The sequence below is a fragment of the Salvelinus sp. IW2-2015 genome, linkage group LG31 (genome assembly GCF_002910315.2).
Source record: "Salvelinus sp. IW2-2015 linkage group LG31, ASM291031v2, whole genome shotgun sequence".
NCBI lineage: Eukaryota > Metazoa > Chordata > Actinopteri > Salmoniformes > Salmonidae > Salvelinus > Salvelinus sp. IW2-2015.
The window spans coordinates 85,001-102,085 of NC_036870.1; positions in this window are offsets into that span (position 1 = coordinate 85,001).

Here is a 17,085-nt window from a genome sequence, read left to right on the forward strand (position 1 = left end):
ACACAAAAAGTTGTAATATAATCTGTATACATGTCATTCTATACTGAAAACAGGTGTCAYGCCCTGACCTTAGAGAGCCTTTTTATTTCTCTATTTGGTTAGGTCAGGGTGTGATTTGGGGTGGGCATTCTATGTTGTTTGTTTCTATATCTTGGCTGGGTATGGTTCTCAATCAGGGACAGCTGTCTTTCGTTGTCTCTGATTGGGAATCATACTTAGGCAGCYTTTTTTCCTTTTGGTAGTTGTGGGTAGTTGTCTTCGTTTGTGCATGTATAGCCTTACGGAGCTTCACGTTCGTTTTTGTTGTATTATTGTTTTGTTGGCGACATTTGCGAATAAAGAAAAATGTACGCTCACCACGCTGCACCTTGGTCCATTCCATACGACGATCGTGGCAACAGGTACATTCTGAAAGATTTTGATGTTGATGTGATAACACTTTTTTTTTATTCATCTCTCAATTTAGGATAATACTGTTTATTTTTACTTTACTTAAATGGTGTTATTTACGTTGTCTCATACCATGCTAATACACTACCAAGCAATGCAAACAGATGTGGAATTAACCCCATAACAGTTGTGTGTCTTTTTGAATCAAAAATGTTTCAAGAATACTAATAGGCTTGATCAGATCCTCTTTCTTATGTAGGCATCATATAATGCACAGCCACATGCAAATCCATAACATCCACCAATAAAACATTGAAAACCTAACATGACTGCTGGCAATGTCATTGTTTTTGTCACCATCCATCAATGGTTGAATTGTGTTATATTTCTTTGTACATGCACCGAGCTTACAATKGCTGGAGCCAATCAACGTGGTAAATTAAAAAGACCCAAATAAAACGTATGTGWAAARATATGGTCAAAGTATAAAACTTTGCTGTTTTTTTATTACATTTGTTTTGTTTTTGTTACAACCACCAGGTTTTCCTGACATTTGCCATAAATAGTAAGCCTTACATCCTGAATGTATATGGGCTCCCAAATATGTACCTGGGAACACATGGGAGAGGTGGGACCACATGCACTTTTAAGTAATTGAGCCAAGGACATAATGTCTACATTGTAATTAAAATCATTGACCCATAAGAGAACACATGACCAAAGCAAAGCATGACCCATATATAATTAAAACAACATTATTCTTAATGAGAAATATAATCTAATAAACAAATGTTTGCATAATSAAAGATATGAAAACTGTCTCCAATAATGTATTTAGCTATGTATAAAACTTTGATATTGTCAGTAAGGTCATTGAGACTAACAATAGACAATAGTTATTGTGGGAGGTTTAGGGATAAATATAGTGAAGGTTCATGAATGTTAAAGATTTGTTCACAGTAGGGATTTTGAAAGAGGGGATAGAACCCCAAAGTAATAGTGGGAAGAAAGATCATAAAGGTCATTTCAGATTCAGGTTTAGGGGGGTAAAAACTTTATGGAAACCACTATTCACACTATGTGGATTATAAACATGTACAGACATAGAGAACCACCACATCAAGGTGTAACTGGGATGAATGGCTATTCAATGTACAACAGTAGTCTTCTGTAACAAGCTATACGTATTAAATATGTTTACATACATCCATGACTGAATGGTTTCACAAACGCCTTTAAAGGTTTTGTAAGTAAGTTGTAACAGGCCTCATTCAGCAGTCTGAATTAACCTAGAGACACCAAAACATCAATGTTTAGAGAAGCTTGGAGAATATTCCACAAGTAAGGGGCAAAAAGCTSATTTACCTAACTCTGTACAGACCAAAGRAATTTCCAGAGTTAGCAATCCCTGAGACTGTGTATGATAACTCTGACTCGTACGTCTAATGGTTATTGTAGATGTTAGCTACAGAGGGTATGTCAAAGAGCTTTATAAAGGCAAAGAGAGCAACAAATTGACCTACGTGACCTCAAAKAGGGTCAGCCTACTTTGTAATAGAGAATGCAGGGATGTACTGAACCTGTACCCATAATAAAACAAAGTGATCTATGGTCAAATGCATCTAAAGGCTTTAATGAAGTGGCAGCTGCATTCATATAGATGATTTCGCAATAGTCTAGGACCAGTAAGAACATAGATTGAATTATCTGCTTTGTACTATTAAGCAAGATGCCTGACCTATTTCTATAGAAGCCCCTTTTTATATTCAACATATTAATTAACTAACTCATCAATGTGTTTTTTAAAAAGACAACTTAAGATATATACTGATACACCGTACTAGGTACGTACACTTCAATCATTAGAATCATTTGTGTGTACTCTAGAAAACAACATTTACTTAGTTTTCCAGGTATTCAATAATGATTTAAGGTCAATAAAGGTTTTCTGCAAAATAATGAAAGCATACTGTAGTTCAGATAGAGCATTTTTTATTTCACCTTTATTTAACCAGGTAGGCTAGTTGAGAACAAGTTCTCATTTGCAACTGATGATGATTATCCTTTCTGGACYGACTTTCTTTGGATGGTATATTAAAGGATTGGGGTTAGGAATAGTAAGTGTAGTTGAATAATTAGTTGGTCAGTTCAAATTCAATGTTATCTTTTCTGTGTATTTTTTWAATGTTTGCACAGCTTAGTTTCTTGCCACTGAAAAAACCCAAACATAATATTATGCAAAACCCTTCGCAACCCTCTTTATTCTTGTCATGATACTTACACATCTCTACTACCACCGCCAAGTGTCACTATTGTTCCAACAAACTGACTGAATTTGATGTATTTTTCTACATATGCCGCGGGCTAAGCTATTCAGTGRTAATTTGGTTCTTAAGGAGTTTATAGTCTACTTTCAGACATGTTTTCATAGTGTAATTTACTTACACTTTTCTACTGAGGTGAAACTAGGCAGGGGAGGGACCAGTTTGGATTGCTGCCTGTCTCTCACTGGTTCCTTGGCCTTTTCCAGGTTGGTGTGGTAATGGTAATAAAACACCACACCTGTCAGTGCATGTCGGGGTACATCCCGAKGGGTTCGTGCTGATTATAAGGAGATTGTGACAGCCGGTTAAATGGCATCCCTTGAGAAAGCAAGGACAWGATGTATGTCAGGAGAAATGCAGTATTATAACAAGGAGACTTGGAATACGGAGGAGGAATGGCGGGAAAAAGAGAGGCAGAGGAGGTCTAAGAGAGAGAGTGAGGAAGACTGTGAGCTTGAGTCGGTTAAAAATGGCGGGAAAAAGGGAGATCGTTTGTTAAAGAAGAATGGAAAAAAGTGTAAGCAGAACGAGCTGAAGACAGGAGGAGAAATAGAAGTGAATGAGGGCGAAAAATCAGAGGTGGTAGATGTGGTGAAGTTCTTGGTGCCCGAGGCTTGCACCGATGGACAGGATAAAGAGGAGTTTGTGACAGCAGGAGTGATGTTTTTGGAAAAACTGGACCCTTGCCTTTTGGCTGATCCATTTGTGGTTTCACGGTAGGTGAAAACAGAGTTGGGTACTGTGGAATTGGTGAGGGTAACCAGAAGTGGTCTTGTGATAATTGTTTGTTTCTGCTTGTCAGAGAGAGAAGGCGGGCAAGAAATGTGGGGGCAAGAATGGGGGCAAGAAATGTGAATTGTTTTGCTCTCAAGAAAAGGGCGCCATTGAAATGAGTGATTACTGGGGTAGCAGTAAATGTAAATGTTGACCAACTAAAAGGGGAAGATTCCTTGTGTTTGTGATGCCTGTCGTTTGGTGCAATGCAGACAGGGTGGCGAGAGTGGTGAAACAGTCATCGTCTGTTCTTTTGAGTTTTGATGTTGTGTCTTTGCCCGACAAAGTGATATTAGGATATATAAGTTATCCTGTACAAGCTTTTGTGCCAAATACATTWCGTTGTTACAGGTGTCAAGCTTATGGGCATGTGGCAGCAGTGTGTAGGAGGGAGGTWCCTAGGTGTGAGAAGTGTGCAGAAKGGCATGAGACAAAGAAATGTGTAGCATTGGGGAAAGTAGTGGAATGTGTTAATTGTAGGGGTGCCCATGGGGCTGGGGATCAGAAATGTCCCGTGCGAGAGAGGCAGGTTGAGGTTTCCAGGGTTAGAGTAGTGCAGAAGTTGTCATATGCTGAGGCAGTGAAGARAGTAGAGGAAGATGGGTCAAGGGGGAGGGATCCTGAGAGCAGTAGATCTGTACCAGTACAGAGGGATAGGCCAACAAGTGATATGTGTTTCAGTAAGATTGGATTTTTGGCATTTATAGCAATGGTTATCAACTGTACWGCAGGGATATTAAAATGTAGGTTGTAGTGAAAGCTGCAGAGAGGTATTTGGGTGTGTGAGACTGATCAGAAGACTGACAGGGTGTATTAAGTGGTGATTTCCCATCCTTTCAGGTTGTTGGCATGAGGTAGGCYTAAATAGATTTACATTTCATTTTTTGTGAGTGTAGTGTTAAATTATTTGTTTAGTTTTTTCAAGCAAAGTATAAAGCAGTTGTACTCAATCTATCAGGTGGCGTTAATGCAATATATTGGATGCCAACTGCCGTCAAATAAAAATATGCATGTCGGGGCAGTTTGTTGCTCGATGCGGGGTGATGCAGTACTAGCTAGCTGTACAATCTCCAGGAAACGAACAGAAACAAGAGGACGCCACCAAATCAAATCTGAGATGCCCAAATAATCATCCACCAATTACTATGTACTTCAATTGACCGCAGTGTTAACTTGGTAAGCAGAGAAATCCATTGTTATCAAGATTCGTTGCTAGCACTACCAGACTAACGTCACTCCCCACAGTAAATCCGTTTTTACTTTCGATCTTCTAAGTTTGCTTGTCAGTAAGCTCTCGGACGAAAGGTCCTAGGTCGATGAGTGATATACTGTATCTAGAATCAGATGATGCTAGAGAGCAAGGTTTTTATTGATAGTTGAACTCTTACCTTATTGCCAAAAAAGGAGGTAATATGCTGTTTTCTTGTGCTCCGGTGGTTTAGGGACAATCTTAAAAAGTGCAATACCAGTGATTGCGTGTAAGCATTCCCATTTAGGAGGGTTGGACATAAATTACTATTACACACACTGTATAGGGCCTCCAGTCGCTGAAGGGCCAAGCATTTTTATTAGTTACATCTAGCTACTAAGATATTAAACCACAATGTGAAGTCACTGACCCCCCCCCCCCCCTCATTCATGCTATATTAATTATATTTCTAGTTCACCACTTTCCTGATTCTGGCAGGCATATTTCTTGTGATTGATCTCAATTTCAATACCTTTCTATCAATATAAGCTACAGGTCTACAGACAATTGCGGTGGTTTACTTTCTCTTCTATATCACAGAGGTCCGCAAACAATTGTTTAAGTGCATGCTGCCACCTACTGTGCTGGAATGTACGATCAATCATGATCTGCTCAATTCTGTACTACCATGAAAATAACAAATTAAATAAATCCCTACTAACTTCTACCACATCTTCCCCTCTGCCCCCACTCCATAAAACGTTACCTATATAATGCTGAAACACTCCACACTAAGGATTGTTCAGCATGTCAAAAACATATGTTAGCTCCAATATCTCTTTTGTTGTCTCCACAATAACCATCAACCTGGCATTTTTGCTTTCCACAACTTGAGCCCTATTGATAACCTTACCAATAAAAGCTATAAAGTCAACTTGATTCATTATCAAAGTTTCCTTTGGCACATTGGTGAGCGCAAGATTTCTGACTACAACATCATAGCACGGGGGCGTGCATATTGACTTCTCCCTTTACCTCTCTTGTGAAAGGTACACCATTTATTTTTTCCAATTCTTCCCCCTTTTTTTCACGTACATATCTAATTTTCAATAGTTTGTTGAAATGACATATACAGTGCCTTCAGAAAGTATTCACACCCCTTGACTTTTCCACATTTTGTTGTGTTACAGCCTGAATTTAAAATTGATTGTGTCACCTGCCTAGACATAATTTTTACAAATGTAATTAAAAATGAAAAGCTGAAATGTCTTGAGTCAATAAGTATTCAACCCTTTTGTTATGGCAAGACTAAATACGTTTAGGAGTAAAAATGTGCTTAACAAGTCTCAAGTTATGTATACTCACTCTGTGTGCAATAATAGTGTTTAACATGATTTTTCAATGACTTCCTCATCTCTGTAMCCCACACATACAAAAAGCTGTAGGGTCCACAAAGACCAGGGAGAGTTTCCAATCCCTCTCAAAAAAAGGCCACCTATTGGTAGATGGGTAAAAATGTAAAAGCAGACATTGAATATCCCTTTGAGCATGGTGAAATAATTCATTACACTTTGGATGGTGTATACCCAGTCACTAAAAAGACACAGGCGTCCTTCCTATCTTAGTTGCCGGAGAGAAAGGAAACCGCTTAGGGATTTCACCATGAGGCCAATGGTGACTTTAAACTGTTACAGGGTTTAATGGCTGTGATAGGAGAACCTGAGGATGGCTCGACATTGTAGTTACTCCACAATACTAGCCTAAATGACAGATTGAAAAGAAGRAAGCCTGTACAGAATAAAAAATATTCCAAAACATGCATCCTGTTTGCAACAAGGCACTGAAGTAATACCGCAAAAAATGGAGCAAAGCAATTCACTTTTACAAAGTGTTAAGTTTGGGGAAAATCCAATACAACACATTACAACATTACATTATTAGTACCACTCTCCATATTTTCAAGCATAGTGGTGGCTGCATAATGTTATGGGTATGCTTGTAATCGTTAAGGAGAGTTTTTCAGATTAAAATAATTAACTGAATGGAGCTAARCACAGGCAAAATCCTAGAGGAAAACCTGGTTCAGGTATGAATAGAGTACCACAGTATGAGTCAWAATATTCATAAAACCTAGCATTCAAACAAGGAAATGGTTCCAATCGTTTTTCCACCATACATTTTTCCTATAGGGAATTTTAGAAACACTATAGTGTATATATGTGCTATGTGTAGGCTTAACCTGGCGTGACATTTTGATAACCGTGTAAATCTCTCTAGGACAAGGTGACTCGCCTGTATTTACCCCCCAAAATGMAMCGCTAATTAGCTGCTAATGTGGCTATCATAAAGAACTACAAATGCCATGATGATCTGAACGAGACTGCCGACTTGAGGAAAAGATAAGAATGAATGAATAAATTGGCAAAATTTCTTTAGATCAAAAATTCTGTCRACTGTCTTGTGCAAGTTTTAAATTGACACGAATACCTGTTAGCAAAGGTGTCAGCTAGAGATGACCTGCAGGAGCTTGCAGGGATTAGTAGTCTCTCATGATGTCTACTTTGAATCTGAGAGTTAGAGTCGAATATATTGATAAAAGTTCACTTGTAAATCTCTCTCGGACAAGTTATCAAAACGTTACCGCAGGGTAAGCCTACACGAAACACAGCCCTTACACTATATATGCACAAAAGTATGTGGACACCCCTTCAAATTATCTCCATAGACAAACATCAGTAGTAGAATGGCTTTGCTGAAAAGCTCAGTGACTTTCAACGTGGAACCGTCATAGGATGCCATCATCAAGTCAGTTTGTCAAATTGCTGCACCGGTCAAATGTAAGTGCTGTTATTGTGAAGTGGAAATGTCTAGAAGCAACAACAGCTCAGCCACGAGGTGGTAGGCCACACAAGCTCACAGAACGGGACCGCCGACTGCTGAAGCATGTAGCGCGTATCATCCATCCTCGGTTGCAACACTCACTACCGAGATCCAAACTGCCTCTGGAAGCAATGTCATTACAATAAATGTTTGTCGGGAGCGTCAGCAAATGGGTTTCCACAAGCCTAAGATCACCATGCACAATGCTGGAGTGCTGTAAAGCTCACTGCCATTGGACTCTGGAGCAGTGGAAACGCATTCTCTCTAGTGATGAATAATGCTTCACCATCTGGCTGTCCGACAGACTAATCTGGGTTTGGAGGATGCCAGGAGGACGCTACTTGCCCCAATGCATAGTACCAACTGTAAAGTTTGGTGGAGGAGGAATAGGGCTGTTTTTAATGGTTTGGGCTAGGCCCCTTAGTTCCAGTGAGGGGAAATCTTAAAGCTATAGCATGCAATCACATTCTATACAATTCTGTGCTTCCAACTTGTGGCAACAGTTTGGGGATGGCCCTTTCCTGTTTCAGCATGACAAGGCCCAGTGCACAAAGCGAGATCCATACAGATATGGTTTGTGGAGGCTGTTAAAGCAGCAAAGAGAGGACCAACTCAATTTTGATGCCCATGAGTTTGGAATGAGAAGTTCGAAGAGCAGGTGTCCACATACTTTTGGTAATGTAGTGTACTTTAAGTGTTTCTAAAATTCCCCATGGGAAAAATGAATGGTGGAAAAACAATTGAAACCATTTCCTGTTTGCCGGCTAGGTTTTATGACACTATGGCTCCATTGTCTTCCCTTAACCCTATGACCTACACTACCGTTCAAAAGTTTGGGGTCACTCGTTTTTTTTAGGGGTTGGATCACCTTTAATATTGCGGATAGATTGTAGCTTCCATCAATGTAATTGTCTGTATCATTTCCAATCCCCCATTTATTTTTTCRAATCCAGGCTGAATCACATCCGGCCATGATTGGGAGTCCCATAGGGCGGTGCACAATTGGCACATCGTCGTCCAGGTTTGGCTGGGGTAGGCGGTCATTGTAAATAAGAATTAGCTGACTTGCCTGGTTAAATGTATATTTTAAATTTTCATTGGGTATTGTGCCTATGACATTGCCCTGTGGAGGATGCAGTCTTTCGGAAGGGGCATTAAACGGTGTCTTGACTATGATTATTGAATAGCTTTAACTTCTCGTAAAGAGAGGCCTAAATTCCCAATTTGGACACTCTACCACAATGTTCATGTAATCATTCCCCTAACAAGTAATTATAGCTTCATGAATCCACTCTCCGCCCAAGCAACTTTTTAGCCAYTAAAAATAGCCATAAAAAAAAATCTATTTTATTTAAACAACTAATAAAAAATTGTTTCGGATGGCCTTCATCAAAACAATGACAYAGATGGAATGGACAGATACATAGGTCATAGGGAAGAACATTTGCAAAGAAACTATTCAGCTGTCGGTACATCCACAGGGTAAGAGGTACAGTGGTCAATGGCTCCACCTAGTAGCAAAATACAGAATCGAAAAGAATAACAACTGCACAAGAGCGTAAAGCTGTAAAACCAATGTTAGAATAAAAAGACCTAAGTAGGGAATGTGTTAAATCTGTACAATATTGAAAAGTTTTCAGTGTTTGATGTCAAATCCATCTGGATATAGCTACAGAAAATGATCTCYACGTGACAGTAATAGGACAAATATTTATAGAGAATCAAAGGGGAGGAATTTCGAGAAAATTAGCTGTATCTTTTATAAGAGAGGTAAAGGAACCTACCACACTTGTTTGTAGATCTGTAGCTCATATGGACAGTGAGGTGATGAAAAGAAGACCCATAACTGGAAATATTCATATTAGATCAGTACAATGAAACATTTTTAATTGTAATGGGTGTACTATGGAGGAGGGAGGTGGCTTAAAATCAAGTGGTTAGAGGTATATGTAATTTGGATAAGAAACTATTGAAAATTGTATCTGTACGTGAACAAATGACCACAGCTGTAATAAGATACATATTTGTAGAATACCTTTGGATAGAGGTAAAGGAACCCACCGTACTTGTTTGCTTGGAATCCAAGATGGCGCAGCAGTCGGACGTGTGTTTGTCTTGTCTTGTCCCGTGTAAATAGTCTTCGTATTTTTCGTATACATTTCGTATATATTTTAATTTCACTTTCAATCTAGGAACTGAATATACATTCCTACATTCCGCCTCACCCAATGTGGTACGGACCTGCTATTTTTTTATACTTTAGAACCGTAAGTTTGGCTGATATGGTTCCAATCGAGGCAGGCGTTTTGTCGTTGTCTCTGATTGGGAGCTATTTAAGTGCTTTTTTGTCTTGTGGGTTTTGGGTGGGATTTGTCTATGTGTAGTGTTTTGTGTAGCACTCTTATTCTATAGCTTAGTTTTGTTATTTTGTTATAATTCCGTCAGTGTTTCTTTTTAAAATAAATATAAGATGAACACTTACACGCTGCAATATTGTCCTCCCGATCCCTTAACAACTACGAGAACTGTTACATGGAATGGTAATTATTTGAGTAGTAATTAGTTTTAATAATTATAAAATGTTTAAAAGGTGTACTAAATGATTTATAATTAAATAAAGGGTTTTTTAATTGTATTTACTTTTAATGAATTAACTGTCTGTCTCGGCTTTATCACACAAGGAGAAAGGATCTGGGAAAGATGGGCGTGTGTGTGTGTGGTGTCTACTGCAATAGTGTGTTTGACCGGTCGGTTTCTAAGGAGTAGTGGGTTTGGAGTACAGGCGCAGAGAAGAGAGGGTTAGGGACATCGATTTATTCCGGTAAAAACGGTCACTGCCAAAACACTAGGCGATAAAATGAGCGGCAAAAACAGGACAAAACAGTGCCGGAGAAATAGATACCGCAGAGGCGCGAACAGGAAGAGGAGCCACTTCGGTAGGAGTCAGTGGACAGAACCCATGTTTTTCTTCTAATCAATTCAGCAGTAGGGGGGGTATATAGTGTAATTGAGGATATCAACAACAGGTGTTTTTTTTTCCTGGGTGGGGGGATCAACAAAGGTTTATACCCTTAACACAGGAGGCGCTCTCCGGGGGGTGGCAGTCGTGTCAATCACAACATCAACATAGAAGATACATATCCCCAACCTTTAAAATGGAGAATGTTTGAAGGTGCGTTAGCAATTAAATTAAAAATCCTTTTTTTATATCTAACTATTCGTGTTTATATGTTTATATTGTCTATTATACAATGAATGTTTTTTTATAAGGTATTATATATAACACACACATATATTATTTTATATATATATATGAATGAGAGGAGGGGTTATTGTTTAAATGATTTTTAACTTTAGATTATATGTTTAAATGAGAATGGACTAGGGAACTATATAGGTATTTAACCCAATGTTGTGGGAAAAATATATATACTACTATATATTCTAATTAGATTTTGTGTGTGTTATTGTAGTTTGTGGGGAATTGTTAGATTTGCTGACTGTTGGAGATGTCGTCTTTCCGCAATGTTATATGTCATTTCCCTCAGATGTATACCAAACGTAATCCATTTTAACAACGTTTCAATGTTTTGGTATAGCTAACAGTTCTGAACAGACAATGACATCCAATTTTTTGAGAAATTTTAATATAATGTTGTTACATGTGTGATCTGTGATAACTTTATGTAACTAGATACTCTCTCTCTCACTCTCTCTCTCCTTTGTTCTCCAGGATATGAAAAAGACAAAAGACATGAATTGACTCCTGAGTGTTGACTTTTGGCCCTCTATAAGCACCTGGTTTATATATAATGATGGTCATATACGATGTTGGAACATCTTGAATAACTAAGGGGCACATGTATCTTGAAATGTCCCTCCGCACACGCTTGGAGCATGGTTCCGTCTCTTGTTTAATCCTAGGTTTTATGATTATATTTCGCTAGATGCTGTGCTTCGACTATGCAATTGATGGGTCTTTGATTTTAGACTGGGTACTGTAAAACCTTTGGTAGAAATGCTTTGATGCAAAAGGGTTTAAGAATAACATTTGGTTGATTGAAAGATTTGTTATATTATAAAAAATAATATACAATATTTATTAATCAGAATTTTATTATTATTATGTTAACAGGTGAGACGTACCCAGAAATGTCACGATCTCCGTCAAGTGCTCAAATCTGGTACAGCAGGCCCAGACAATCATGTACAGTAGCTCAATTACAGATGGTTTACAAGGGGCAGGAGGAAAGTTTATGAGCGTAATTCAACAACACAATGATATAATTTTTGGAATACAATTACAAAATTAAAACTGTTGTTAGCAAAATCATTCTCATTGTGTTAATTTCAAGGCTTTCACAAACTTAACAACTAGTGTTTTTGACTAACACACTGTTGAGTTTACTATTTATAAAGACAGTCATTTAGACAAACCAAAAAGTTGTAATCTAATCTGTATACATGGTCATTCTATAATGAAACAGGTGTCCGCCTGACCTTAGAGACGCTTTAGTTCATTCTGTTATTGGGTTGGTATCAGGGCGGTGATTTGGGTGGGCATTCTGTCTTTTTATGTTGTCTTGTGTTTATTTTAGTCTTGGCTGTCATGGTTTCAATCAGCGGATACGCTGTTTCGTTGTCTCTATGATGAATCATATTTAGGAGGCCTTTCCCTTCCTGTTGGTGTTGTGGGTAGTTGTCTTCGTTTGTGCTATGTATGCCTTACGAGAGTTCACGTTCGTGTTTTGTTGTATTATTGTTTTGGTTGGGAATTTGCGAAATCAAGAAAAATGTACGCTCACCAGCTGCACTTTGGTGCTTCCATACGAGATGTCAACAGGTACTTCTGAAAGATTTTGATGTTGATGTGATAAACTTTTTTTTTTTATTCATTCTCTCAATTAGAATAATATGGTTTTTTTTAGCTTTACTTAAATGGTGTTATTTACGATTGTTCATACCATGCGTATTGACACTACCCAAGCAATTGCAAACAGATGTGGATTAAGGCCATAAGTTGTGTATTTTTGATAAAAAATGTTTAAGAATATATAGGTTGATCAGATCCTCTTTCTATGTAGGCATCATATAATGCACGCCAATGATAATCCATAACATCACAATAAAACATTGAAATTCCTAACATGCTGTCGTGAAGTCATTGTTTTGTCATATCATAATGGTTATTGGTGTTAGTATTTCTTTGTACATTGCCAACCCGAGGCTTACAATGGATGGGAGCCAATCAACGTGGTAAATTAAAAAGACCCAATAAAAGCTATGTGAAAGATTGGTCAAGTAATAAATTTGCTGTTTTTTTTAATTTGTTTTGTGTTTGTTACACACACAGGTTTCCCCTGACATTTGCCATAAATAAGTAAGCTTTTACATCCTGATGTAATATGGGTCCCAAACTATGGCTAAGTGGGCATGGGAGAGGTGGGACTACATGACTTTTAGTAATTGAAGCCAAGGAATTAATGTTAATTGTAATTAAAATCAGTGGCGCATAACGAGAAAATGACAGCAAAGCATGGACATTATAATTAAACAAATTATCTTATGAGAAATTATCTAATAAACAATGTTTGCGTAATTGAAAGATATGAAAACTGTGTCCCAATAATGTTTGTAGGTATGTATAAACTTTGATTATTGTGAGTGAAAGGTCATGAGACTAACAATAGTCAATAGTTTATTGTGGGAGGTTTAGGGTAGGGGCTGTCTGGGGCGTATGTATATAAGGAGGTTCATGGAATGTTAAGATTTTGTTCACAGTAGGGATTTTGAAAGAGGGGATGCAACCCCAAAGTATAGTGGAAGAGATCATAAGGTTCATATTCAGAATTCAGGTTTAGGGGGGTTAAAAATTTATGGACCTATTCACCTATGGTGGGTTTAAACTGTAGACATAGAGAACAACTAGGTGTTGGGAATGAAATGGGCTTATTTCAAATGGTAAACAAGTAGTCTTCTCTGTAAAGCTACGTTATTAAATATGTTATACTACACATGGATTGTGAATGGTTTCGACAAACGCTTTAAGGTTTGTAAGTTAAGGTTGTACAGGCCTCATTTCAGCAGTGCTGATTACCCTAGGACATACAAAACAATAATGTTTTAGAAGAGCTTGGAGAATATTCCCACAGCTAAGGGGCAAAAAGCTGATTTTACTAATCTGTCAGCACCAAGGAAATTTCCAGAGTTGAATCCTGAATGGTGTATGATATCTGATGTAGTCTAATGTTTTGTGATTGTTTGTACAGAGGTCAATGTCAAAGAGTTTATAAAGGCAAGAGAGCAAACAAATTGCTACAGTGAGCTCAAAGAGGGTCAAGCTACTTTGTAATAGAAACTGCCAGGGATGCTCTCGAACTTCACCTATAAACAAAGTGGAATTATGGTAATGCATTAAAGGCTTTTAATGAGTGGCAAGTGCATTCATATAGATTGATTTGATAGTCATAGGACAGTAAAGTAACATAGATTGAATTATACTGATTTGTTACTATTAAGCAAGATGCCTCGACTATTTTATAGAAGGCTTTTGTATTTCCACCATTTAATTACTACTATATGGTTGTTTTTTAAAAAGACAACTTAAAGATTTAACTGAGTACAACGTACACTAGGTTGGCGTCACTTCATCATTAGAATCATTTGTGTGGTATCTTAGAAACAAACATTTACTTTAGTTCCAGGTTTTCATAATGAATTTAAGGTCAATAAAGGTTTTCTAGCAAACTAAGAAAGCATACTGGTAGTCAGATAGAGTATTTTTTTTAGTTCAGCTTTCTTTACAAGGTAGGACTAGTTGAGAAAGTTTCTCATTTGCAACGGATGATGATTATCTTTGGACTGACTTTTCTTTTTGGTTGGTAATTAGGATTGGGGGTTCGGAATAGTACAGGTGTAGTTGAATAATTAGTGGTAAGTTCAAATTCAATGATTTTCTGTGTAAATTTTTTTTAATGTTTGACCAGCTTTAGTTTCTCTGCCACTGGAAAACCAAACATATATTCTGCAAAACATTCAACCCTCTCTTTATATTGTCATGATCATTACACATCTCTACCTACCAGCCTGCAAGTGTCACTAATTGTTCAACAAACTGATGAATTTGATGTATTTTTTTCTACATATGCCCCGGGGTTTAAGCTATTCAGTGATAATTTTGGTTCTTAAGGAAGTTTATAGTCTATTTCAGATCATGTTTTCATAGTGTAATTTACCTTACACTTTCCTACTGAGGTGAAACTAGGCTGGGAGGGAAAGTTTGGTTGTGCCTGTCTTCACTGGGTTCTCTTGGCCTTTTCCAGTGTTGGTGTGGTTGGTATAAAACACATGTATGCATGGTGGGGGTAGCATCCGAGGGGTTCGTGTGATGTAAAAGAGAGATTGTGACAGCCGTTAAATGGATCCTTGAGAAAGAGGACAAATTATGTCAAGGAGAAATGCGTATTTATACAAGGAAGACTTTGGAATAACGGGGAGGAGGGTTGTCGGGAAAAAGAGAGGCAGAGGAGGTCTAGAGAGAGAGTGAGGACAGATGGTGAGCTTGAGTCGGTAAAAAATGCGGCGGGAAAAAGGGAGATGATTTGTTAAACGAAGAATGGAAAGTGGTAAGCAGAACGAGCTTGAAGACAGAGGAGAAAATAGAAGTTGGATGAGGGGAAAAGATGCGCAGAGGTGGTAAGATGTGGTGAAGTCTTGGTTGCCGAGGCTTGCACGGCGGATTGGGCCAGGGATAAAGAGGAGTTTGTGACGCAAAGGAAGTGAATGTTTTTTTGGGAAAATTGGACCATTCGTTTGCCTTTTGGCTGATCATTTAGGTGGTTTCACGGTAGGTGAACATTGGGGGTTACTGTGATTGGGTGAGGTTAACCGAAGTGGTCTTGTGTAATTGTTTGTTTTCTTGCTTGATTCAGAAGAGGGAAGGCGGCCCTAAGAAATGTGGGGGCAAGAATGGGGCAAGAAATGTGAATTGTTTTGCTCTCGAAAGGGGCCATTGAAATGAGTGTTACGGGTAGCAGTAAATTGTAAATGTTGACGATACTAAAAAGGGGAAGATTTCTTGTGGTTGTGTATGCTGTCGTTTGGTTGAATGCAGAAGTGGTGGAGAGAGTGGATGAAACATGTCATGTGTGTTTTGAGTTTTGAATTTGTTGTTTTGGCACAAAGTGATATTAGGATATATAAGTTTTATCTGTACAGCTTTTGTGCAATACATTACAGTTTGTTAGGTGTCAAGCTTATGGGCATGTGGGCCAGTGGGTGTAGGAGGGGCAGTACGCTAGGTGTGGAGAGTGTGCAGATGGCTATGAGAACAGAATGTGGTAGCATTGGGAAAGTAGTGGAATGTGGTTTAATTGTAGGGGGTGCCGCATGGGCGGGGATTTCAGAAATGTCCGCTGGCGAGAGAGCGGTGAGGGTTTTTCCAGGGGGTTAGAAGTAGTGCAGAAGTTTGTTCATATGCCTGAGGCGGTGGAAAGAGAGTAGAGGAGATGGGTCAAAGGGGGAGGGTATTCTGAGAGCCGTTAGATCTGTAGCAAGTAAAGAGGGTAAGGCAAAAGAGTTGATGTGTGTTCAAGTAAGCTTGGATTTTTTGGCATTATAGCAATGGTTTATAACTGTATGCAGGGATATTAAATATGTAGGTTGTAGTTGAAAAGCTTGCAGAGAGTAATTTGGGTGTGTGAGGACATGGGCTCAGAAAGACTGGAGGGTCGTATTTACTGGTGATTTCCATCTTTTTCAGGTTGTTTGGATGAGGTAGGGTTAAATAGATTTTAATTTCAATTTTTGTGAAGTGGTAGTGTTTAATATTTGTTTAAAGTTTTTTAACCGTTATAAAGCAGTTGTACTCAATCTATCAGGGTGGGTTAATGCATATACTTGATGCCAACTGGGTAAATAAAAATTAAGCATGTCAGGGGAGTTTTGTTGCCTCGATGCGGGTGCGCAGTCTAGCTAGCTACAATCTCCGGAAACGAACAGAAAAGAAGGAATGCACCAAATAAATGAGATGCCAATATCATCTTCCTAATTTATCCCTGTAATCTTCAATTGACCGCAGTGGGTTTTGTAAGCAGAGACAATCATTGTTTATCAGATCGTTGCTAGCAATACAGACTAATCACTCCCCCACAGTAATTCCTTTTTTAAACTTTTCGATCTCTAAGTTTGGCTTGTCAGTTAAGTCTCTCGGACGAAAGGTCTAGGTCGATGTGATATACGTAGTAGATCAGTGATGCTAGAGAGGAAGGTTTTTATTGAATAGTTTGAACCTCTACTTATTTGCCAACGAAAGGACGGTTGCTGGTTTTTTTGTGCTCGGTGGTTTTAGGGGAAATCTTCAAAGTGGCAATACAGTGATTGGCGTGTAAGATTCCATTTAGGAGGGTTTTGACTAAATTTATATTAACCCATGTTGGGCTTCAGTCGCTGAGGGAAGCATTTTTATTAGTTAATTATTACTAAGAATATTACAACAATGTGAGTCACTGACCCCCCCTCTTCTTTATG